Raw genomic sequence first — 25,716 nt, forward strand, 5'->3', positions numbered from 1 at the left:
TTCACAGCTAATTATGGTTGCTTCATGATAACATGAAAAACATCTGTACCAAAAAAAATTATGAAATTAATTTTAGGAAGATAATTAGCAAATGTTATTCCCAAAATGTAATGCCAAATTACATTTTACAGCTGTCAATATGAACACAATCAAAAGCAAGACTTATAAATTAAGAATAGAAAAACTTACTCAGAAACTGATGTGAAACCTTCATTTAAGGCGGGGGGGGGGGGGGGGGGGGGAGGAGAACAAAAAAGAAAAAAAAAACAACCCCAAAACACATACACTGAGGAAGCCAGAAAAGTGTGTATGAGAACAATATGAGAACATGCAGACACAGAAAAGGAGAGAGAAAGGAACTGTATGACCAGAGACAGCAGAAGACTACTAGTAATTTTCACTGCTCTCTGAACAGAGAATGTCTGGCACTGCAGGAAGAGCAAACTAACATGCTAGGAAGCCAACGGGCAGATTCTTATCAAAAACTGAACACTGGATAATCCACTAAGAAGAAAATGGTAAACATCACAACAGCTATCAGTATCTCATCAGAGATACACTTCATTCTCCAGAGGTAAATGATAAAGCATGGACACACTGGCATTGCAAAAGGGGAAAGGTAATGGGCAGAGATCACTATTCTTCTGTTTCAAAAGAAAACAATTAAGAGCTTTAGGCCATTGACTACCCCAGTGCGTATTTAAGATTAAAATACGTAACTGAAAACAGACATAACTTCCATAAAATAAAAGGTAATGCTGGCCTATTGACTGCTCCTATTAAAGCACAGCTTAAAACAGCGCACTGCTAAGAAACAGAAACAGTTTCTACTGACAGGTCTTTTTCCTGCTGTTGCAGTTTCCTTAAAGAATTCTGAGAAAATGTCAGGAATACTTACGCAAGTAATCATATGTGACACTACTACTTCTGGTCAACGTACTATTTCAACATCACACACATATTTGTTCCAACATGAAATGGGGCAAAAATTCTCCTTCCACATTAAATTTCAGTTCTTTGGTTCTGAGCCACTACAGTAACTCTTAAGAGTTCCCGAATTTCTAGGTCCACAAGGAAGGTCACAGTTATGTACGGGCTGAGTTGTCAGGAGAACAGTCTGAGTTTCAATAGACATTCATCAAAACAATCAAACTAAACCCTGAAAAATATCAAACTGACAGACTCTGGAGTTTTTCTGAACAGTGCTCATTTGATGCCCTATACAGTTGATGTGAGGGAAGCTATAATACAGTGCAATTCTGAACTCCAAAATTACAGTGTACCATACACATGAAAGTCCATAACATTCAATTTAATGCTTTTCATGTGCTTTTTTTACCCTATGCTGTTCCTTTCAGCAGAGCTTTAATTTCTTTTACCCATTTAACCCTAAATGATTGCCCAGTTCTCTTCCACAGCAAGGATGCAGACAGATCATAGAATGATTTGGGTTGGAAGGGACCTTAAAGCTCATCTAGTTCCACCCCCCCTGCCATGGGCAGGGACACCTTCCACTAGACCAGATCGCTCAAAGCCCCGTCCAACCTGGCCTTGAACACTGCCAGGGAGGGGGCAGCCACAGCTTCTCTGGGCAACCTGGATCTTAGCTTTAAGTGCCAAGGTAGCACTCCTTTCTTGTACAAAGCCCAAACCAACAGGGCTTCCATAGCTGGCTCTGCTCTGCAGTTAACACATATACAAAGGGCTGCAGGGCCTTTGCACATACACTATTACCAGGAATAAGCAGTGAAAACTAGATACCAAGGAAAGATTCATATTTATCTTCTGGCTAGCAACGACACATGAAAAAAGAAATGTTTATATTCCAAAGCATCCTGCAATGACTACATCCCTTCACACTGGAAAACTCAAAAACTCTGACTCTCCTGCAGCGAACCTGAAACTGGGAGATGTTAGCAACAGCCACACCTGCACCCCCCTCAGTGTAGCTCCTTTGCACTGACTAATGACAGAGGTTAAACAAGTCTTTAGAAGTCACATCAAAGTCACGCTCACTTCAAGAAGATGTGAACATCCAAGTTTGTTTTTCAGTATATAGCCAGTTTATGCAAAATGTGACATGAATTCAAATCTACGGCCCTGCAAGAGGAAGCACACATCAGCCTACACCCTGGCGAGTGGCTCTGCTCCTCATTCACATTTCAGGTGCAGCTGGCTAGAGAAATGGTCTCGCACGACACATTAACTTTTATTTCATTAATTACTCTAACAGCAGATTTTTTTTGGCTTGGTATTTATTATTGTTTCACTCAACTTACTGTTGTAGGTCAGACTCTCCAGTTTATGTAAGCACTTTCATATCCCTTGCCGAAGTGTTATTTTGAAATTTCCTGCAGCCATACACTTCAGTAAATCACACCAGATATTCCTATGCATATTTACAGCAGTAGTACACTAGAGGGACTATTTTACTTCTTTCCACAGCAGTAGTATGAGTTTAAAATGTGCCTTAAGTATTTTGGTGGGTCACTTTTCCATCTTGTTTCTTAAAAAAGAACGTACAAATCACGCAGTTCAAGAACAGACAAAGTATGTTTGAAAAGTACTTTTCCACTTTTAGGAGAAACAGAAGTAAATCCTTTTGCAACTCACTGTCTCCCCAAACAGGCAAAATTTCCTTGCTATTGACAGCTGCTGATAGGACTAGGCCCATATTTATATTTCTGATGTTTATCTGAACTGAAAACATGAAGTTATCAACAAATGTTGATGACAACAGTTTCATAGTTTATGCCAATAAAACCTAGAAAGACTCACTTGTGGGTTAGATCTTCAAAGCAGTTGTTTGCATGTATGCACTTCAATCAGGATATGTTTTCATAAGACACAGTAAAAGTCACCAAAAATTCACAACCATATTACGTATCAGGTCTTTTTTCAAAATCTAGGCATCTAGCTCAGTATTTGAGCTTTGCATTTTGTTGAAAACTTAGTTTTACTCCCTCCCTTTAAGTGAATTTATTTAGCAGATACATAGAAACAGATTAGCACAACATAAAGCAGTTATCTGCCAATGAAAAATATTTCTAATACCAGACTACTTTTTGACATGCTACTTTTTGATACAGGCACGTGGGTTTCTTCTCAAACAGGTCTCATTTTACTTTGACAAATTTTGAGAAACACAGAAAAAAATTAAATTATAAAGGAAAATTAATCCTTCAGAGAATTGATAAGCTCCTTGGCTATGGTCTGTCTCCATTCCAGTCTCTGGGTTGGAAGAGTGATCTTAAGCACTCTTATTACATTCAAGAAAACTTTAGATGTCTAATTGCATGTCTAATATGCCCCCTTATCAACTGACTTTGAAATAGTTCTGTCTGGTTGGCGGCTGACTTTCAGTTATATAAGAGTATAGCAGTCTAAATAGTATATAAAAGTAATACCTGTTTTACATGCAGTTGTAACTACTCTCAAGCTAAGGTCTATGCATGAAGAGAGCCTGATGGCTGTGTAACACTAATTTAGGTACCCAAAGGAAACCACAGAGCTGCTATTTGCTTTCTCAGAGAAGCAAGCACACCTGTATTTTTTTATTCAGAAAGAAGGATGTTTTTCTGTCCATGCTTGACAAAATATTAGCATCCTTCACTTTTGTGTGCAATATCATTATAATTAACCATTGCCTTTTCAAGAATCAATCCCTTCAAAAGCCTGTCTCGAGGAAACTCAAATTTCCATTGGCAAAGAAAGCACTGGCTCATTTAATACAGGATACGTTATACAAGAGAAATACTACACTCCGTTCTACATGAGCTTCCAACTGGTTTCCAAGTAAAATTTATCAGGAAGACAATGATGAATATAAAACGGTTACACATACTTTAGACTACTTATCAAGGCTACATTACATTTTCTGTGTTTCTTCCTCACTTCATAACCTGAAAACTTTGATCGAAAGAAGAGCATAGTGGGTTTGATATGTCAAATATCAAAGGATTTAATTTAGTAGAAGAAATTCACCCTAAAATCTTTTAGACCCTCAAGTAAAGAGTATTGAAAGGTAGAGAAACTTGAGATACGTATGTGCACATATTAATTATCTGGATATATACATACACTGCCCAGAGCTCTGGGCAGATTATGAAAAACAAAAAGCTAGAGGCCAATTCCAAGCATCTCATATCCAGGATACTTCAAAGCCAGAACTGCTACTCATGCCCACATGCTGAGTGAGTTTTCATTAAACTGTTTTCATTCATACATGGGATTGGAGAAGGGAAAAAAGAGAAAAGAGCAAAAGAGAAATCATCATTTTGTGTCTCTGTCACTCAGCTAAGATGAAATTGCTATACATAAATATATTCTCAAATGACTTATATTAATAAAGAAGGTTTACCATTTGTTACTCTGCAGTTTACCAGGCCCCAGACAACCCTAGATCAATACTTCATCTGGCACAGAAAAGGCAGGGGGTGGGGGAGGGAACAACATATCTTAATAATCCATCATTAAATTTTGAACCAAAAGACCCCTGGGAACTGTTACATTTACATTTGCATTTAACTTGGCTGACAGATGTGAAAAAGGACATGTAGCCAGACAACTCCAGGGTGATTACACAGCTGCTGATCTAATGAGCGTATTATTCCAAGTAAAGGGTGGTCATAAGTTAAATTGAACATTTTCTCTCCATCTGCCTTGTTCTGGTATCGTGTTAGTACTCTGTCTTGGTGCAGGTTAGTTTTAATCAAACCACAAGCCTCTAGGGAAAGAGAAAGGATGAGGCCTTTTCAAAAAAGGCAGAATGAATGAAAACTCATTAAAAAGCAAAGATAAAGTGGAAAAAAAAATGAAAGAGAGAGATGGCCTAAAAGCAAACCCTTAATTTCACATAACGGAACCTCTAACAGGCCCTTAAAAACAAAAAGCAAATGTCCAATAACAGCTATGCAAGTATGCCTCTACTAAATACTGCTACGGCATACACTGAAGTGTCGAAGTCATAGACACACAAACACGTGAAAGAGTTTACAGCCTTGGCACCCACACCAACATTTCCTTAGGATCGGGACGGTCTGCAGACCTCCAGCAGGTTGAACTCCAATAGCCTGGTTTTGATTCCACAAAGCCTTCCATATAGCTGAATACTGATTTCCATCTCATTCAAATAATGAAATCCAAGCTTTAGGTGTGGAGCACCAATAGCTGCAATCCAAAGGAAAGTCATAAATTTACTTTCCACAGGGTTAATCACCAGCTGCGGGATGCTGCCTGTTTTCTCACTGACATCACCTTCAGCTACCCAGATTCTGGCATTTATCATCCACGTCCATTCTTCCATTCCCACTGAACTACATCCTCGGGAAATACACCTGAGGACTACTCCATCCTTCTTTCCCATCAAGGCTTAGCACTGGCATAGTAGCAGTAAGGAAAATCGCCCAATTGTCCCAGGGAACCATGGCAGAGAAATTCACAAGTTTTTTTGTGACTGACAAGGAGCCTGCCAGCAACTCTGAAAAACAGTTTGAAACCAGGTGCCAAATGCTTTTATGCAGAGGCAGAAAGGGGAACGCGACTGCTGTAAAAGCTGGTTTTGGCAGTCATGCACGTTTCCTGTGAACACAGAGCCCCAGCTCCAGCTGCGAGAGGAGAGAGCTCAGAGGTGCTGCCCTGCTGCTGGGGGGAAGCCTCCAGCTGGCTCCGGGCATGCAAACCTCCACACCATGCATGCATTGCCCTAGGGAAGTCTCATCTTGCATCCATTTTCTCCAGGGTCTCCGCAGTGTCTTCACGGATAAAGTGGCAGGAAAGTCCTCCAGACTAAAGAAAAATAGCCAAGACAAAAACCTCCTGGGTGTTGCCTCTTTCTGTTTGTAGATAAGCTAACTACAGAGATGCAAACTGCTGGTACTTCAAAAGCTGGGGAATCAACAACTAGAGAAGATGAAACATTTTCTCCAAAGCCTTGTAAGGAGAGGTGAGGTGGGGAGGAGAGCAGTTTGGGACCAGAAGGCAGGCAGAGCCAGAGAGACAGAAGAACGTAATTTTAAAAAACCACTCTCGAAGGTGTAAGAGGACAGATGACCTAATGTCCAAAAGGACAGGTTAAGGCTGGGCATATTTTCCCCTTTTCGTAAAAATAAAACATCTGACATTAAGTTAAAAATATCCAAAACTGAAGAGTTCTGTTGTTGTTTTCTTTTCACAACTCTGAATTATACCAAGAAACACTTGATGTCATAAGTTTACATTACAGATGTAAAGTATCTACAACATTTTTCTCTAGAACAGTAGTTAAAATAAAACTATAAATGTAGTTTCCAACAATAGCAAAGGGCAGGTTGGACCCCCACTAACCAAACTCCTCCTCCACCCCTTTCACACACTGAACGTTTTTAACATTTTATCCCTTTTATAGGGAGTGCTATCTCTGATCACGCAAACTCCTGAACTGGAATAGTGGGACTGGCAGATGTAACTACATAGGGCTGCACACATGACTCCTAAACAGGACTTACAAAACAACAACCAAAAAATAAAAAAGAACACCACCACCACACACACCCCCACCCCAAAAAAAAAAAAAAAAAAAAAAAAACAACACACAACCAAACCACCACAAAAAAAAAAGAGAGAGAGAAGCAAAACTGAATGCTCTCCAGGAATTTGTAAAACTCAATGCCATTTTATTAGGACTGTAATGAGCAAGTCTTTAATAATCAGTATCCAACTGTGGACACAAATGTATACGCATTAAACAAAAGTTGTGCTTAAAATCCCATTTTTTCAAACTTTAGGTCAGTGACGAAGCTACAGTTACTAGTCCAAAAGCATGAAAGGTTCTCTAGACAGTTCTGCTCTTATAGGGAACTGAAAAAGTCCGAACTGCACAAGGAGCACAGCGCTGTTAATCTCTTGATTCGTTTTGTCCAAAAGGCCCAGAGACTCACCAAAGCATACACGAGGCAAAGGAGTTTTAGCAGCCGCTTCCTGTCTGCAGCTCGTGGTTTTGGTTCTATGAATACCTTCCAGCCCTCACCATGCCTTCAGGGGGGTTAGATCTGGACTGGGTTTTTGGGGTTTTTTAAGATGTTGCTTGACGACTGACAATCTTCCTTAAAGCACTGCTGTGATATAAACAGAGCACTTGAACACTGAAGCTAATAGCAGGACTGCCTTCAAGCATACTATTCTTGTAAAAGACTGAGAATGAAATAGGATTTTGTTCTTTCTGGTGCATTTATTACATTTCAGGTTTTGCGTGGAGTGCAAAGGAATATAAGAGGATATGCCTACAATAGTACTGTAAAACCTAGCTGCTATTAAATCATTTCAGTTCCTGTCATAATAAACTTTATAAGGATAAGCTGTACTTGGAAACAGCATCTTCAAACTGTACTTAGCTTTGATCAAGTGCTTGCTTTCAATGCTTTGTAAAAACTCTTATTGACAATACCACAATTTTTTACCATATTTTATATGGGTCATAACACTAATAAAGGAAAAAACAGCTTCTCCCCGTGTTTTAAACAGCACATTTTAATATAATCTTAATTTTTTCCTAAACATAAGCATCCATTTTTAAGTCCTTATTGACCTAACAGTGAGATTATCAAAGGTTTTCAGAGTTTGAACAGAATCCTTTTTTCTGAAAATAGGAAGGGACATCAGTCAATGCTGTGTGTTTTTCAGAGTTACATTTCTTTTGCCACTGTCCTTTAACAGACCTCAAAAGACTATTTTTACATGTTTGAAAAGAACAAGCAATTTCTCTAAACAGCAACTACCAGTCTGCACACTATGTATAAATTTTGGGTGTTCTTGACCTTGGATGTTTAAAATTAGCATACAAATGTTTTAGAAGGAAACAAGTGCTGTCGTATTCATTATTGATTTCACCTCAAATACTGTTTTAGGCATACATCCTGGAGTTTAAGTGTCATGTGGTTTCTTCACCCCCACTGTATTATTTCACTTTAATATTTAAACTGTTTCCTTGTCTATTTTGATATTAGCAAGAAGGATACTCAGAGGAGGCTGCGCAATGGAGCTTTTCTTCCTCTCTTTGCCTAAAAGCAGAGGAAGATCTTTCTCTTCCTGTCTTGAGTGAACCAGTCACTGCCACACTTCTCCCTTTTCTGAATTTACTTAAACATTGCCTATATAAATTCAACTAGAGCATGGCTTTGCTGAATGGTACCAAGTCACACTTGAACCATGAACTGAATTTACTCCAGGTCATAATCACTGAAGATAAGGATATTTATTAGGGGTAAACACACATTGTATGTCCCCTTCTTCTCTGTGAGAAAAAAATTTCCCTGCTACAGTGGGCAGTGCAAAGGGAACTGAGCTGTTCTCTTTGATGCAATTACCCTCTAACCCGCCCTGAGTGGCTTACAAAAGCCCAAGGTTACCTTTCAAGCCTCACTTCTAGAGATCTCTCTTCTGTACCAAGAGACAAGGGATTAGATCAGTCCATCAGAAAAGCATTGTGCTTACCTTCAACACTACAAAAAGATACACAGTACACAGGATGGCGTAACTCACATTCACTGTCTTCCATCCTTATTTCAAAAATTATAATTTGATACAGGATTCTAAAAAATTATAGTTGAGAAGACATCCTACGATGGGAATGGCAATACTATCAACTTCTATTACAGAAACCTGACAAGAGCAGTGGTTTGGTTTTCTCCCTAATTGTCTGTTCTTTTAGATTAAAAAAAAATTATGTAGCTACACTTACTGTAGTGAAAGCAAATACAAAGTGAGATTTAAGTTTTCATTGTGTTTATACCTAATTCTCTGTGAGTTGGATCCTTATACTGAAAATTACGAAATGAATGAAACTTACTTGCTAATTTTATTTTATACTGCTTAATTTTTTTCTTGCTTTGTTCCCTTGAACGTGCAGCAGCTTGCAGGTTGTATTATCTATGCATAGATCTTTCCCCTCAGAAAGAATACTGCATTTCCAAAATGTCACTGCAGAAATGCACAACCAAGGGAAAGTGGGATTCCTTTCTTTTATTTTTTAAATGTTTGTAATGTACTTAACAGTGATAACCTACCTGTGCTAGTCAGTGTCTGACATCATATCCTCCTTTGCACTGACACTGTTGTCCTTATGCTGCCTATGACAAAATTAAGCCAGCCAGAGCTCAGAGAGCTTACCATCTAAAAGATGAGTTAGAAGACAGAAAAGACAGACAAACAAAACACTTAAGGGTAGTTCATTTAAAATTACTTCTTTTTTGAATTTTCGTTTTTATCTAAAATACACATCTATTTAGGTCAATGTTTCTTCCCAAGCCAGTCACCTATTAACATTGTAAAACAATGTACAGAAGTATTTGAATACAAGTAAAACAAAAGTATTTGAACACAAGAATAATTGCAGAAGATCAAAAACAACTCACCTCCATACCAGGAATAACATCGTATTAGGTGTTATGCCCACAGTATTAAACAACAAAGAGTCAGAACCATATCTCATAACAACTCTACATCCCTGGTCCCTCCTGTCCCAAATCCAAATATAAAATAGAGGTACATCTTAAGCACTCTATGCTCCATGACATGATGCCATCCCTAGTTAAGGAAAACAGTATTTGCTTTAACGCTTCCTGTCACTGAGAGGTGGGAAGGGGCATATTCAGGAACGCCTTAATACAACTGTGAGGTTTCAGGCACTCTAATTCTCCTACAGTGAAAAAAGCTTTAAGTACTATTTTGAAGAATGCTTTATTCTTCTGTTGTATCATTATCTGAAAATGCACAGCAGCCAAATGTCTGATACTAATCTAAGAACTGCCACACCAGACCTAAACTGCAGAGAGGAATCAGATTTCTTTATAATATATCTAACAATGTTAAGTGACTCATATGAGATGACTTTCAGATAGGGACTTGTTCTTCAGTTTTCACTTGTTTGGAGATTTAAAAGATTTTTTTGTTCTTCAAGTATGTGATAGGAATCATGCTATGTATTTTAGATGCAGATACTGTGAAAAATAAGAGCAAACCACAGATACCTATCACTAGCTATTTAGTTATATTTAATATTAAGATGTCTCTTGGGATTTCACCAGGGCTATCAACTTCAGAAATTTATGTCCTCTGCCTCGTGCTCTTCATCCACTTGTTTCTGCCCTGCACTTCAGGTTGCTACTACCTTAGCTGTGCTAACCCAACTGTTAGCATGGTCATGTCACAAATTACATCAGAGAACTGACAGGCAGAGAGGGAGGGACTAATTTCTTAAAATGTTATTCTAAAGGGCGGACAAGCTCCTCTGCTTATTTCCCAGCTCAGCCATACCACCACATACACTGGCATGACCAAGGGAGCAGAGCAAAGGAGAGACAGTAACTTCTGACATTAATATTGTCTCTTAGACTACATATGACTATACCTCACTTTTCCTCTATAGGGTTTATAGGCATTTCCAAATATTTCATGTGGAATTGTGCTTAAATGCATTTGTGGAAGGGCACAGGACTGAACACATCCCAGATTGGTTAACAGGTTATAAAACTTTATCTAAGGCCAACTTCAGTCCTAATTATTCATGATAAAAATACCAATAGCACGTAAGAGTTCAATTAAACTCTTCACATTGAGTTGGGCATTTCAGTCCAATACAGTGTGTCCAAACCAAACACAATATTCAGAGCGTTATTTAGTCCCACTACAGTCAATCTCAGCAGAGGCCTAACAGTGAACTAACACAAGATCAACTGCAGATGAGCAGGCACACCTAGAAAACACACCACAAGTAATACTGAAAACTATTGTCTGTCCTAGACAAGAATAAGCTACCAGAGGAGGCCATGCTCTATGAACATCAGGCTCCCACATCTTTTGCAGTCAATGCACAAAGTCATTTTGGAGAGATAAAACTAGGAAAAAATATATTGCAATCAACCAACCTTGTATAAGCACTCTGGTTTTATCTAACATACAATATGAAAGATAAACCTTATGTGATGCCAATATTCTCCTCATAGTTTGTCATAGGTATTATGGTCTCATTGAAAGTCAGTGTTTGTGGCAAAAAGAGTTAAATTTTCACAGGTCAACTGCCCTGAGGAAAAAAAAGAATTCCAAATATCTAAACCTTTCTTCAGGTCAACAACAAAATTCGCAAGCTTCATTATAAGCACAAGTTGAGAGGAAACGTTTTGAAGTTGTAGTCCATGTCCAGCAGCAACCTGAGTTATACTTCTACCTTCTCCATTTTTTATATCAAACTTCAAATCTGAAGCAGAGACCAGTTAAAATGTACACAAGTTGACAAACACTAAATAAATTGACTGAAACAGCCTCAGTGCCAAAATTTCCAAGACACTGTTAAGCATCAGTAGTTTTATCCCACGCTAACTGTAATGTTTCTTAAAATTGTGTCCCTCAATATGACTCCCTTTTCACTTGCCAAGCACTAAGTTTACTGCTCACAGATATTTCCAACACACAGAAATTCTCCTGCTGCACTCATACCAAAAATAGCAGCTTCAGGGATAAGACAGCATCAAAAACAGTGAAATAAAGCAATGCTTAAGTGAGGCAGATGCATGAAATGTCATCTCGAGACAGCAGTGAAGTCGGACCATTTGGAGAAAGAGAAGTTTTGGGAAAGATGAGAGATGTGAAGAGGAGAAAGATGTGACAAAGGAAATTGAAGGAGGGAGGATGAGGCAATGGAGGAAGAGGAGAAATCTCATTTTAGGAAAGTAATGTTGTCAGCTTCTGAAGGGGGTGTGAGATGACAAAAATGTCATCTCAAAAACTAAGAAACAAGATAAGAAAACTGAAAACAAACCTGAAAAGCAAATTAAATATAAAATGAGAACACAGTCACAGTTCCCTCAATAGTAACTTGCTTCCAAAAAAGATGATGCATGTCTTCCACAAAAAGGAACAAAAATATCAACATATGCATCTTCTTTGTTAGCTCTATTAATGCGGTTAGTTTGTTGCTGTAGCTGAGGTACCTACAGCATGCACAGCTAACACAACATAGATTTGTGAGTTAAGTGGATCAGCTCAGTACAAGGTACAGCATTTGTTCTGAAGTTAAACTTTTGAAATGTTTTAATTACTGCTGTTCAAGAATAACAAAACCATTAAAAGCACTCTTATACAATACTTTTTAGTATCACTTGTAGACGGTGGAGAAAAGCTCTTTTAAGACCTGCATTACAACAAATGGAAACTATTTTATATTAAGATGAAGGTCTACTTCTCAGTCAAAATTTAGTGTTACATAACAAACAGGCCAGGCTACTGCAGTAGTTTAGTTTTTCAATGGATTTTTGATTATTGATGCACTGACATTTCCCACTGTCTGTGACACACTGTACATGCACCCATAGCCTCCACCTTCAGAAGCCTATTACAATTTATTAACATCCAACAGAGAAGTCAAGGAAAAAGGGCTTCTTACAGGGTTCACTGCCTGGCTTGCTCAAGGCTCCTCTGTCTACGAGAAGCTCCACAGCAAGAGGATTTTTTCCCTTCAGAATTTAGTCTGCCAAGTGAAACAACATGGATCAATTTAAAGCCATCATAAGGTCTGAGGCACTCTGTCAGATGGATTCTGTTTTACCAGTCAAGCAGCTTTGATACAATGGTATTAACCCAAGCTCCTTTTTTGAGAATGCTGACCTCGCTTTTAACATTTTACCTAACATTATGAAACAAATTTATAGTTGAATTCCCTTGCATACCCAGAACTCTGCACTTGCAAATATGCGAGGAAACATAAGTTACTTTGATACCATACCTACATGAGTAACCAATTTCACTGTATCTGAGCAAATTGTTTTCAACGTGCACACAAATAGCAGAACAAGATCTAATACTATTAAGTTTAGCTGAGTAGCTTCATCTACTAGCTACTATCTATTAATGAGTAAATTTTTCATTTTATTAGGGGACTGAAAAAGTTTTAAAAACAATCTCATGACTTAGCATAGATAGCCACTCAACTTCTATGTGAGTTTACGTTATTTTTACTTGGCAAGAGCGATACTTTCTCAAATGCTTGTGGAAACAGCTGCCTCTAAACCAGCACCTTGATTCATCTTCACTTTCCATTTCTGGGAAACCGCTTGGAAAATAACTTCACATTTTGGATTTTCTTTCTCAACAGGGTAATGCTATAAAGCATCTTTCATGCCTCCCAGAAAAATATATCTAAGGAGAAAAAAGCTTATGCTCGCTAACTCATGTTCACTCTCCTAAATAAGACACATCTCTTATCTTAGCCATAACCAGGAACATCCAGACTACATTCCCAGTTGGCTTACTTTCACATACTCCATCTACTTCAACAGTAGGTGCTGAAGACCTGTCTTTTAGCATCAAATCATGCCTATGTTGTTAGGCACTGGTGCCCCAATTGAACAAACCAATCCATCAGCATTCAAATTAGCTCCTACACAAACAAGCAAATTAATTATCTTAAGCATTCTATTTGTCCCCTCTGAACTAGGCAGAGATTTGAAACCATACTAGCCCTGAACAGTAACACACATAAACTTGAAAGACCCTCCCGTACATCTCCTGCCTCCCAGCACTGCGGAGACACTTGCTAGTGGACAGGACAGCAATAAGAGCAGCACAGAGAATGGCAGCCCTTGCTGGCAGAAGCTGCCACAACAGAACACACTCACAACAGCAAAACAAGTGAAAAAAGCCAGGGTCTTCTTTCCATCAAAACTTGAAGGTCTGAACAGCCAAGCTGTGGCCTTCTCCGTGCAAAGAGAGAATGTAAGTAACTCAAGTCACCACAATGGCCTTGCAGCCTGTCTTCACACTGACGTTTTATACTCACAAAAGTTGGTACACCATTAAAAATGTCTCAGATTCTGCCACCCCACCTTTAGATGTCTTTTTTCCTTTATAACCCTTTTTTCCTTTTTATTCCTCAGACAGTTCAGACAGACAGCATTACATGGAGTCTCTGCTTCCATAAACACACACAAGCAGAAATGCACCATAAAAGCATGAACATAGTGCAGAACATGCTACACTTCCCTGCCTTGCACTGCACTCTCCATTCAGCCCGCAGCTGTGCATTGGCAGAAGACTCTCTTGCTATTTCTACGTAGCATTTTTCTCTGGAAAGATCTTGATCAGCTTCTGGAGTTCATAATCCAGGCATCTAAGAAGTGCCATCACTCAGGTACTTTTTATTGCTTTGTTTTCTATGACACAAGCCTTGTTTTCTGTATTCAAACACCAGTAGTAGTTTTCAGCCACAATTGTGAGTACTGATTTGATTAGAAATAGAAAACTAAACCCTCCTCTCGGATTCAGTGTTCTCTAATTTAGTTTTAATTGAGGAATCAATTACTGCATCTTGGAATTTGACAAATGAACTCTGAGAAACTCAGGAAAAGTGAATCTGGTATAAGCCCAAATTTCTGACCTCTTGAGACGTCACAGCAGCTCATATGTGCATGCACTGATCAATACTTGTTATAGACACCAGTACATGAATGATCTCTGCTAAACACCTTTCTACTGCATACCAAACTGACTATTTTTTAATGTCAACTTTTTTAAAAATTAAGAGAGGGTAACATGGTGCTAAAAAAAAAATCTACAGCTCAAGAGTTAAAACATCCGTTTGAGTCATTCCAAATAAATGAAAACATATTTTACCGCTTGCAAATTTTAAAATTTTTAAGTCATTATATTGAACAATTTTGTGTCAGAATTGTGAAATCCTTCTTTGCAGCTTCATTTCAAGAGGTTTGGGGTTTGCTTTTCAGTTTAAACAGAGAAAATAAAACATTATCAGAACATCAGTGCTAAGAATTCTTTTTCCTTTCCAGAGATTTGCTGGTGCCAGACAACACCAAAGACTGTTCTCACTTTGCTATTCAACACACAAAAATATGCTCTGAATCAAATGCAAGAGGAAGCAAACGAAACCACACTTGAAAATTTCTTCTTTACATGACCAAAATGAAGGAAGATACCCTCATATTCAAGTTATAACAAATGGGTAAGAAGAAAAGAAGCTGAATTGCAGGATTTCCAATAGGCCTATAGTTCTCCTCTTGCAAGTAGCAAGTACTTATCTGGTAGTCAGCAATATTTGAAAATATATTTAAATAAGCACAGGAATAACAGGGCCAGTCTCCTGATAAAAACCAAGAGACAAAATGAAACTGCAGAAACAAACCTGAAATGCAGAAATGGAAAAGGCCCAAGAAGCACTGTGGGGAGAGGGACATACACTGGACTGCAAAGCAAAGTGAAGACAGAGGCAAAGGATGAAGACAGTAGAGAAGACAAGGCAGTGATGAAGAGCAAACAGTAAGTAACCAGGGAAAATGACTTTAAACATTATGTTATGAGAGCATAATTAAAAGAAATGGTCACACAGATTATGTTCCTTAGGTGTAATGCTAGAGCAAGGGAGAACAGAGACCAGCACCAAAAGTCAAGCGGAAAGGAAACTGGCACCTCTGGGGGCCCTGAGCCTGCGGCGAGTGGTCAGAGCAGTCTGCTATCTCTGCTCTCCCACTTCACCATCTTCCTGTATCTCATCCCTCATCTCTCTTCCTTCTCACCTTAATATGGACAGATAAAATGTTGTCTATATTACTTCAAAACCAACTAATTTTAAGAAATCCCAGCAAAGCTATAAACAGAAAAGCATAAAAATATTTTATCCAATAAATGCCACATACTTATGAACCTGCACCATGGGGGAGACATGCACTGCTACTTGGTATGATTATTGCTTTGTTAACATGAAGTTTGTAAGTAGCACCTTTTCCTAGTGTTTAGGAAACTATTCAAGGTACAGCTGGACTACTCACTTCCACAAGGGAAACAAAAGTAAGGAAATATCTGAAAGCTCTACAATTTGAATAGAAATGTTCTCATGCTCTCCCATTTTAGCTCTGCATCCAGCATCAGCATGCTTAGTGCTGCTGAAGCGATGGTTAATCTAATTAATAATACATACAAAGGCAAGATTTAAAACCAGTCTGGTTGTGGCTCCTACAGATTCCAAATTTATGCCACCCACCTGTGGGTGGCAAATCTCCATCAAAAAAACAAAACATAAATGTGAATTACTCTGTAAAAGTTCAAAATCAAAGTGCATGTTACGCTTAAGTTCCTAGTCTTTGAGCTCTTTCACTAAGTTTTGGATATTATCTAATGCTTGCTAGACATAGGAAAAATACTTTATCTTTCCTATGTTCTGGAAAAAATGAATTCACATTCCATTTTGTTTAATTTTGTAAGAAAAATGTCTGTAGAAAGTGAGACAATATTGGTATTTTTATTTATTTAAAATCAGATGCCTGGTCTAGAACCCACTTTTTCAATCACAAACCACATGCTAAAGTATGTTAATAATATTAACGTAAACAAAAAATATTTATCCTAACTTGAAGCAACCTTGTACTAGTTTGGCCAGGAAAAACCTGTTTGTTTTCTAATTAAGGTACAATCATGCTTTAAACAAACTTTTTTTGCCACAAAATATGCAACTGAGAAAAACCATCTTCTATCCCATCTACATCCAGCCTCCAAGTTAGCATATACAAAAATGTAGACCTCACCACTTTGAAAATGATATAACAACATTTCTAATCAGGTGGTTTAAAAACTTTCATTAACTTCACTGAGCTAATACTTCAAGACTCATAACTAAACTAGTTTCCAACACCCAGACCGTTTCCCACAGATCACACAGACTGTCTGTGTCCATCCACTATGCAGGGTACTCGAGTTGTTTAACCTTTCTTTTTAGTTAGCTGAAAAACTATAAGGGAGGTCCTCCACCTCCCCAGATCAAAACACACTAAAACTCAGTCTCAAATGAAACTCAGAACTATGTCACTCAACAATATTTAGTATACCAGAATAAGTTGTAAGATAGGCAGCCATATACACAAGTGCTTAAATCTCAAAAGATGTATACATGTTGTACTTTTCAAATAAACCAGTGGTGACCAAGAAATAAGATAAAATCATAAGAAATCACAACAGCCAAATAAATATCTTAAATGCAAAAGAAAGTGATCTGAAGACAAACATGCACAACTACTCCTGGCTGGCCATTTGTTTCAAACAGCTAGGAAATCTCCTATTCCATTACCTATTCAAATGAGGAAAGCATTTAAAAGAAAACTTGCAGGTAAAAAAAAAAAAAATTTGGTCTCACTCTGTTCCACTGCTTTTGAAGAGAAAGGTTCTGAAGGCAAGAATACATTGTATGGGATCATTACACCACATGCAAAGTACAACCTCTTATCAGGACTTTGATAGTGATAATATTTAGACAACAAGTAGAGCCAATTGTTTGGACAGCAGCTGCCACAAGCTTGACATTGTTTTCTTTCCTAATGCCATGTTTTACTTTGCAAGTCTTCTGTGAGGTGATGGGCAATGTCACCTCCTAGTCATCTCTCCAAGCCCAGAAGCAACTCCTAAGGTATATTCAGGTCCATCAGACAGACAGCATACAGCTACTGCTATGCCTCATACCACTCAGGAAGATTACAAGAGAGTTACCTAGCACTGGGGGAGGAAAAATGTACTACCGAGTCACTGTGAAATGAACAGCACCTCTGCTTGACACTTTAGACTGCACTAAGTTTTGGACAACAGCTCATCCCAGTGAAGGCTGAATAGGAAATTGTGGAGAACTCCCCACCCCACCAGTGACCTACATTCAATTTTTTGCTCTACTTTCCTGCAAGAGCACAGGCAGTAAATCCTCAAGTCATTTACGTATTTTGGTAAAAAAAAGGATTATACAGTGCACTGAATTACTCAGCTAGTATCAATTAGCCACTGCAGGAAACACATCATGTGCTTGCACAATGTCGCTGAAGTATTTTTGTTCAAAGCAGTTCTACTTTAGAAACACTTTAAACCCTTCAGCATCTTAAAGTTGATTTTTGGGGAATGAAGTATCTTTTTATGTGAACTAGCCCTCAATTGGTTTTCTTGAGCTATTCTACCAAGTGTCCCTTAAATGTTCACAGAACAAAATGGTTTTCAGTTGAAGATATATTCAGACCTATATTTAACTCTATTTAATTTGGGAAATTTATTTTATTAAGGTTAAAATTTACATATAAAATATGCCGAGAATAGAACCTTCCAAAAACTCAAGTAATACACTTTTGTCAGCTTCTTCAGCATCACCCTGCATTGTGCAGTGTACCTAGGCTGCTACTTCATATTAAAGGCTCTTTACAGGCAGGTCTTGAGACCTATGCTGGCATATTACAGTTTTAAACTGCAATTGGGTGAAATTTAAGAATTTATTTACTTGTAGACATTAGCAGCAGCTGAATTGTGTCATTCATTTCACTTTCATTAATTTTTTTTGGACAATACTTTGAATTTCTTCTATCATATTACTTCCTACTTAGCAACTGTCATCATTTACAACTATTTTTAAACAGGTTCTCAAATTTATCAGCTAATATATTCATCAAAAAATTTTACACTGAATGATTTAATTACTGAATGGTTCTTTTGGAAATTAAATCCTCAGTTTTCAGCCACCAATGTTCACCTTCAAAATCTCATTAAGAAAGCCATGAAAATGCAATGTGTTTAATAGAACTTGTCCAAATAAATCTCATCTCATGCTTCAGTTAAAAACATTTAAGATCCAAAACCCAAGATCGAGCATTTCTGCTGTAACCTGTTTTGACCAAAAGAAAAAGCCACACTTAGTGTTTGCACAGAAAGATGCATTAATTTTCCCAGCAAGATAGTCGAACTCAACCACCTACAAACAATATAAGCTTTTCAGATTTATAGATAACTATGTTGAAATACACTCTTCTGACTTAATATTTCATTACCAAACTATTTCAAGTATCCAAGCTTTTCCAAGGCACACAGTCCCTGTGCATCTGACATTTATTCATAACACAACTACTGCGTCAGAATTAAAAACAGCAGGACACAATTCTTTGTTAGCAAACACCTCTCTAGCCCTATCACCAACATGTTAAGTAAAAGCCCTTCTAACACATTTTGTAAACATTTCTCATTAATTTGTACCTATTTCCTTTTTATGAAATACTCAAACATTGTTTCCTGCTGCAAACCATTCACTGCAGGTTTCACTTTCTACTGAAATTGAACAGAAAAAGCAGTGAATGAAAATACAACCAATCTAACTACCAGAGCATTCTTCAGGCTAAACAAACCCTCAATTTTTAATACTTACAAAGAAACAAGCAGCAACTACTGTCTTTGAAAACACGTTATTATTTGGGACTTTTCATTCGAGTACACTTCTGCTTAACATAGGAGAACTACCAACCGTAAACAGCTGGCAGGTGGTTTCCCCTTTGCCTGCACGAAGAGGGGGCCTCTACAGACAGAGCAGAAAAATCACAGGCCAGCTTTCCACCAGCATACTAACATCTCCCGGGTTTGGCCCCACTGACTCCACCATGTCATTAGCAGCTACTCTTGGAGAACGCTTATACATGCTTCACTAACTCCAGAGGAAATCTCAACACTGCATAAGAGATGGTTTAAGCCACCATCTCCCTAGCTTGCAATTTGTGCCTCTTAGGTAGAGTTCAAGAGTGGCCCAAATCTCTCTGGTGGAGGTTTAGCACAGGCACCCTTCAATAGTGTTTTAAACTCATTTTATTTTTATATAGATGTAGATAGATATATCTACATATATTGTATTTTTATATAGATATAGGCTAGGAGACATCTTTCAGTAAAGGAGAAGTTTAGCTATTTCAAATCATTCCAAGGAAATAGAAGGAAAAAAAACAAACTTAGTAATTACACTTTCTCTAACTCTTTTATATTGGAATGGTACAAAGAAAGTCACCAAATTTATTAGTTTAAAACTATTCATAGTTAACATATCAAGTTAATTGAATTGCTGTTGTCATCATTAGCGCATACAACAAAAAGACATTTGGCAAGCAACGTAGGGACAGATAACTATTTCTAGTTGCTCACTTCTTAATATCCTTTTTGTTTGTTTCTGCTTCTTTGCCTCCTAATCTTTGATTATTATCAAGATGCAGTCAGCTGAGATTCAAAGTGAGCTGCAGGAAACAATAAAAAAATGCAGATAATAGTGCAAAAATGCACTCTAGGTAATTCATAGTGTTGCTTGTATCAGTCTCTTGCTCAGGCAAAAGGCCAGGCACAGAGGAATGACACTGAACATTAGAAAGAACACAGTTTACCAGTATCACAGCAATTAAACTAAGTCTGTTGTAATCAAAACTCTTCAAGGATAAACCAGTAAGAAACTGAATGCTTTCTTATGTAGATCCTACACAAAATCATTTCCCATTTTAAACTGGGTCCCCAGTTTAGTATTACTTTTGAATAAGCATCCTACTGCATCCTGAACATAACATCATATGGCTTATTTCAAGACACACTTTTTTTAAAAGTCAAACATCTTCTCAGATTCTCTTCTATAGCCTGTGTTAAAATCTCAGGTAGACAAGTAGAACTGAAATATGTCAAATGGGTTGATTCAGATAGATCCAAAACTAAAAAATAGTAAGCAGAAGAAAAAGAGGTAGAGACAAGTAAAACCAGGAAGGAGCATAAAGGCCCAACAAACATAAGTGATAAGCTACATATTAAAGAGCTGAATGAATACTTTTACAGTAAACTGAGCATCAGCAAACAAATCATAAAGATACATTCCTTTGATCCAAAGGAAATGTGGAGATATAGTACTATTTCAATACAGCAGACAAGCACACGGGCTGTCCTCGGCCTGCTTATATTTAAATACAACAGTCAAAGTTGCTTTGTCTCTTACCATCATTTAATAGTAATAGTGGCTTACTTCTTCAGATGCAAGAGTAGCCAAGTGTTCAAAACTCCCCACCCAACCCTGTAAAAATATACTTGAGTCCACATGGCTTAATGAAACATTAGATTTGAATATGACTGTTACAAGCAGACAGAAAGTGTAGTCCAAACCACTCATTAAATTCTCTCCCTAGAAATATTAATATAAATTCTAAACGAAGAGGATACAAAGCAAAGCCTGAACATGAACAAAGCCAAGCAAGTCTTTTCTCATGGTCTAAAAAAGGATGTGTAGTCAACCATGTCAGAATGTACCGTTACAGAAAATTAGTATATAAATGAAGAACTCAGATTTAGATCTGAAACAGAGAGCACCTTAAAAACATACGCTCTCATAAAACAAGCCCTGAACACAATGCAAAGTCCAGTCTGAGACTGCCATGAGGTAAAATTAACTAAAATAGGAAAACATCCAGGCAGTTTGGGTAGCAATAAATGCTAATGGTAAAACATTAATTGTTGCAAAAGACATTAAATTAACTTTGCTATAAGCCTTAAAGCTCATAGCTCTATGAATCAGAACAAGTCTTCCCTACCTAGGCTGTGAGAAATTAGTTAGTAAGCTAGACTGGGTTTACCCAGTTCTTGGCCAGGGAAATAAAAGGCTGATGTACAATGGATGGTCTTCTCCAGAGCTGAAACAATGCAGTGACACCAAGTTCTCTTTCTTTCCTTCATTGCTCCCAAAACATAAAATCGAATTAGAGGAAGCAAACAGGAAAAAAAAAAAAAAAAAAGGGGGGGGGGGGGGGGGGAGGTGGAGGAAGAGGGGAGAAAGACCCAGGAAATCTCCTTCATTACACAGTGGTGGTATTTTTTACTCAGAATCTAATACCTACAAGCAGACACATGGAACACCAACAGAAAGCAAATGTCCCCCAACTCAAAAGAGGCAGAGGATCATCGACTAAAAATCGTAAATCTTTTAGCTCTACAATTGCTCCCTACTTCAGTGTCTGACTTGAATATTTAATTTGGATCACTGATGACAAAAATAGTCCAAGTACATTGGTCCAAACATCAAGGACCAGGACTTTGTAAGTTCACCGCAAAAACCAATCTTGCATCTTAACAACATGTGAAATCCAAACACAATTTGCAACAGGCTTTTAGGCTGATGTCAAGCCCACTTCATGTGGTAACTGGAAATATCACAATGACCAACAGGCCCAGGTAACAGCAATAACCATATACTATTTGTTTCTAGAGACATTATAATTTTAAACCTATGTCATTTGAAACTCAAAACCCCAGAGCAAACAAAGAACAAGCAGAGAACCCAGGCAGCAAGCAGGAGAATCTAGGTCAAAGTGGGAGAGGGATTCTCTTAGAAACTAACTATACTGCAAGCTTGGGAGAGCATGAAACAGCTTATACAAATTGTACTTCAATGTCTTCTCTTCCTCCCCTTTCCATCTATCAGGCACAAACAGAAAACTGTCATGCTTTCTGTCTTTGGAAGCCACCAGGCTTTGCAAAAGAGAGAGAAGAAACAAACAAAAAACCCACATTTCCTACCCTTTTTAGAGGGTGAAGAATTTCACTATTGCAGAAGAAAAGATACACACTAAACTCTTCAAAGTTCATATGGACTTCATCTGCAAGTCATTCATTTTTTGCCTCTGGTTTTATTTATAGTTTATATTTGTGTTACTTTGACCAATATTTATAAATTCAGGAAGTTTGGGGTTTAGTTGTCAGTTCCACCATCAATTCTTGGTTACTGAAATGCTTATATTGCAAGTACTGCAGGGAATTAATTCCCTGTTTAAAAACAAGGTTTAAAAACATTTCTATAAACAAATGTGTGAGAAGACATAAGTCTTAAACCCTATTAAACCTACTCAAGCTCCAACTGTCTTCTTCCTCCAAAAGTTTTTCCACCTCAAAGAGAAATGAATGTTACCAGAATTCAATGCTATGAGCCCAGTGCCTCCAGGATACATGAATCAGATACAGTTAATATTTGGACAAGATCATCTTAACAGAGAAACATGCTCAGAAACTCCGTTTTAGTGTCTCATATTAGCAGTTTCTCATTAACCTTGACTTTCCAAACCTGGTCACATTTGCTGAAGAACTGAACAGAAGCCTACATCATATGAAGACTCAAAGTCTTCTCATACTTTCTAAACAGCCCAAGCACTCCCTGGATGTGAATTTTTCATTAATGATCAAATACTTGTGGTGTGTTCAACACTTTGTGATGTGGTCAAAAACAAAGATTATCACTACCATTTTCATCAACTGGCAGAAAACTTGAAAAGGTATGACAAACCTCTAAGAAATTCAGGAAGATTCACTTAGAAAGACCAGTGACATGATAATCCACTAATATTCTGTCACAAGAACATTCAAGACCATAATCCTGAAACATTCAGGCCTAAATATATAAACTCATGTAGAAGCTATAAACTCGTGCTAATGGTTTTAGATTTATTGAAGTTATACACCTAGCAATTTGTACAGACTCTCTGGTGACGATCACTGCAAGTACACTAAATTTAGCTAGTGTTTGTAATGGTTTCTACTGTCACACCATGGCAATCTATTTCTATAAATTTTCAAGGACTTTTCAAAAAGGTGGTTGATGACCTATACCATTACTCATTCCACTCATTCATCCACCTCATCAGTTTGCCCAAAACTATAATTTATGTTCTTTGGGCTGGAAATAATTTTGTTATGATTTAAGGGAGGCTTTTAGAGAGGCTACTGAGCACTTGACCTTTACGTAACTCTATACAAACAGAAATAATACCTAAAAAATAAGGTCTTCCATACAGGCCAAGCATTTCAGCACTTTTGCAACAGGCTAGAGTTTTCTTGCTCATTTTGTCCAAAGCATTTCTAGAGAGAAGGAAGCTGAAACCTATCTGTATCTTCTGTTTCTTCATTCTCCCACATTCACAAGTACACCTTTAAGAAATTCAAGTGTCATTCATACCAAACCAGTCCATCTCACTTAAGCACCTGAAAACATTAAAATGCTACTCCTAAAAGCAACTGTACAGCTAGTTTCTTGAGTAAACACTAAGCTTTTTTTTTTAATTCCACCAATAAAAGGCAGAGAATGAAAGTACAGAGCTCTGTCTTTAATGATAGTCTTGTTTTTACCAGTTCATTTCTCTTTCCCCATTTTAATATCTTTACGAAAATATGCCATGTCTTAGCATGCTCCCCAATGTTCTGCAGTTTTAATATGACTTTATTAGTGAAAGTTCTTACACTTTGCTCTATTACATCACTCATTAAATTCACCAAATAAAATGTGAAACAACCGAGGCTCATCTCAACTGCTTCAGTTTTATTAAAAATTTCCTAAACATTTTTCCTCCTCTCTCTTCCTGGAAAGGTATATAACTTTTTATAACAACTGTTGCTCTTTGTTGTGTTGATTTTGGTGTGTATATTCATGCACATCTGCCTGATCTTCCTGGAATCTATTAAACCTGAGGGAATACTAACACACAAGGATCCTCAACTTCAGCATGACTTTCTGCTGCATCATAGCCCGGATTTCCTTTGCACTAAGAGAGTGACTAAAATGATCACAAACTCCATGACCTCAGTATATGCACTCAATATTTTCAGAGCAGTTGCTTGCCTCTACATAAACTAGCCTTTTGAGTGTCACTGGAGAGTTAGCTACACTAGACATAATGTTATATGCTTTTAAACAATTAGATACTTGTTTGACTGGTAGCAGCTGATATTTGATCCGCTTGTTGGTTTTTTTTAAATCATAACTGAATATTGTATGTTATCTCTAGACATTTATTGCAGGATCCCTACTAGGGGGTCTATGGCTATGTTCATATTAGATCAGTTATATTATAAAAACTACTCTGTGCTCAGTTATACATTGCTTAGAATATTTAAAAGCAGAGTACACAAAGTTCTTTTTCTGACAATATCTGGACACCATTTTCTCCCACAGGACCTCTAAACACAACTCTCTGAGGCCAGGGAGCATCTATTGACATCAATGGGTGCTGGAACTAATCCTCAGATTACCGTTTCTGCAACGCATTAGTTGCAGGCTTCCTTCAGAGAATAGGGATAGCAACAATTTGTTGCGGCGTACCAAACAGTAAAGGCTGCTGTTTGAGGAGCGTGCAGGCCTCATAGAGCTGAAAGAAGAATCAACATTATTTGTTGATTCTGGCACACAGGTAGAAAGGAAGAACCTGACAACCCTGCGGTAGTGAGAAATGACTCTCCAGCATGGAATTCGTAATGAAAACACTGTCTGGCACCCCGTGTACGTGGGAGGGCATTTCATGCTCCATCAGGAACTTAATGCAGCAACAATGAAATTTACTGATAGAAAGGTGAGTGGGAATGCGTGAATACTGTAAACTTAAGGAAAAACAAGTTTTATGTAGTTTTAGAAAGCATGATTTAAGAACCTTCCTATTTCTGTGTAATGTAGCCCCTCTTTTTTCAAGCACAGTCAAAAAATAAGAAAATCTGTGCTATTATACTCGAAACAGAAGAAAACCCTCATCTTCTGATATCAATATTCATACAAAACATACACATTAAAAACATACCCATGGGGTCAGCCGCTTCCCTGTTTCTTTACCTATTCTCTTAACTATTTACATGTTGCTACTTTAGCTTCAGCTCCGATTCCCATCCACACCACATACACCCTTCTTTTTCTCTAATCACTGAGAGATCAAAGAGTCTCTGCGAAGTGGAGCACAAAGTTCAAGTCAAATTTTCATACCTTATGTCAAAGCATCTGAAAACAGCTCATTTAACCCTAGCTATTAAATGCAAGTTTCACCATTACATCAAACATTTTGTAACTGGTATTTCACAAGGTTGTTAGAAGTCTTATGACTATATAGGCAGTGTACAGCTGCTACT

At 37.7% G+C, this 25,716-nt stretch overlaps 1 protein-coding gene across 4 annotated transcripts in view; it reads right to left on the reverse strand.

Annotated features, from left to right (window-relative positions):
- VAV3 (vav guanine nucleotide exchange factor 3) overlaps window positions 1-25,716 on the reverse strand; it is a 202,070-nt gene that overhangs the window by 140,265 nt on the left and 36,089 nt on the right. The window lies entirely within an intron of this gene.

This window comes from Strix aluco, chromosome 8 (assembly GCF_031877795.1).
Source record: "Strix aluco isolate bStrAlu1 chromosome 8, bStrAlu1.hap1, whole genome shotgun sequence".
Lineage (NCBI taxonomy): Eukaryota > Metazoa > Chordata > Aves > Strigiformes > Strigidae > Strix > Strix aluco.